Consider the following 1,912-nt stretch of genomic DNA (forward strand, 5'->3'; position numbering starts at 1 on the left):
GCCAAAGCCAGCAGCCAGGAGCTTTATCAGGTCTCCCACATGGGTGGCAGGGGCCCAGACACCTGGGTGATTTTCCACTGCATCTCCCAGGCTATTAACAAGGATTGAATCGAAATGGAACAGCCGGGACTTGAACCGGCACCCAGATGAGATGCTAGCATCCCAGACATTGGCTTAACCCATTAAAGCATACCTACTTTGAAATTCATACTACGCTGGGAAAAAATCTACTATGAACCTGTAAAGGTAATTTAGATTTCCCTTGTGTTTGTGAATTTTGATCTCTCAAGATCATCTGTGTGGTAGCCCAGTGTGACTGCTGTCTATCCTGTGACCTAGCTTCCTTCCAGATGTGGCTCAGTGCACAGGCTTCTAGTAGAGTTCTTTTGTCATCATACTGAATCCATTTTTGCAAAAGCAGTCCACTCCCAGCTGTAGGATGTAACACTGGGCCAAGTATGCTGGCTTGTGTGTTATTAACACTCACAGTCTATTTTCACTTTAATATTTAAAAATGATTGGTAGCTTCTTTAATGAGAGGACACCAAATGGTGGATGATGCCGGTGTGCCGGTGCAGCAGGATGGCCCAGAGGCCCTCAGGTTCCTGGAATAGGAGGTCGTGGCGGCTTCTGTGGAGGCTCTGGCAGCTGCATTCAGGACTGCAGAGCAGGCCGCAGAGCTGGCTGAGGCAAGGCCGAGGACAAGGAGTGGCTCCCTGCCACCAAGCTGGGCCACCTGGTCAAGGACACAAAGCTCAGTTCCCTGGGGATCCACCTCCTCTCCCTGCCCATCAGGGAGTCTGAGATCGTTGACTTCTTCCTGGTGGCAGCTCTCAAGCCCGAGGTGATGAAGGTGGAGTGGGTGCAGAAGCAGACACGGGTTGGCCAGTGGCCAGATTCAAGGCGTTTGTTGCCATTGGGGACTACAATGGCCACGTCGGCCTGGGCGTGAAGTGTTCCACGAAGGTGGCCACTGCCACCTGAAGGGTCATTATCCTGGCCAAGCTGTCCATTGTGCCCATGTGGAGAAGCTACTGGGGGGAACAGATCGGCAAACCCCACCCCATGCCTTGCCGGGTGACCGGAGCTGTGGCTCTGTGCTGGTGCATCTCATTCCTGCTCCCAGGGGCACTGACATCGTGCCTGCCCCTGTCCCCAAGAAGCTGCTGTTGATCGCTGGCACTGATGACTGCTACACCTCAGCCAGGGGGTGCACTGCCGCCCTGGGCAACTTCGCCAAGGCCACCTTCCATGCTATCTAAGACCTACAGCTATCTGACCCCTGACCTCTGGAAACAGATTGTGTTCGCCAAGTCTGCCTATCAGGAATTCATGGATCATCTTGTGAAGACTCGCCCAGCGCATCTGTGCAGAGGATGCAGGCTCCAGCTGTGGCTACAACACAGAAAAGTAAAGTGAATTAAGCCTTTAAAAAAGAAAAAGATTGGTACGGGTATTCATTATTTTAAAAGGCTAAATATGAGGGTACTTCAAAAAGTTCATGGAAAATAGAATTAAAATATAAATTTCTTTGGGTAGAAAAAAGATTTAAAATCCATGACTAATTTTTATTATACATATTTTGCATAAAAGTTTGGAAGACCCTTCATGAATTTCAGCAGCTTTCAGACAAAAATAAACTCTTTTAATTCCATTTTCCATGAATTACCCCTCATATATAAACCAATCTCATGCACTTCACATCTATAAATTCCTACACTTGAGTATGGAAACTGCTTACGCTCTCGAAAGAGTGTTGCATTATGAATAGGAGACTTAATGAGTCCCCGTTGCTATGGTTTGAATGCAACCCCCCAAAAAGTATGTATTAGAAACTTAAAACCCAATGCAAGCATGCTGAGAGGTGGAATCTAATAGGAAGGGTTTAATTTGTAAAGGTCTGCCCTCATAA

General features: G+C 48.0%; 1 pseudogene; it reads left to right on the forward strand.

The window, feature by feature from the left end:
• The first annotated feature begins 574 nt into the window (after nucleotides 1–574).
• Nucleotides 575–1,424, forward strand: LOC100358425 (small ribosomal subunit protein uS5 pseudogene; annotated as a pseudogene).
• Nucleotides 1,425–1,912: the final 488 nt, after the last annotated feature.

This window comes from Oryctolagus cuniculus, chromosome 10, assembly GCF_964237555.1.
Source record: "Oryctolagus cuniculus chromosome 10, mOryCun1.1, whole genome shotgun sequence".
NCBI classification, from domain to species: Eukaryota; Metazoa; Chordata; class Mammalia; order Lagomorpha; family Leporidae; genus Oryctolagus; species Oryctolagus cuniculus.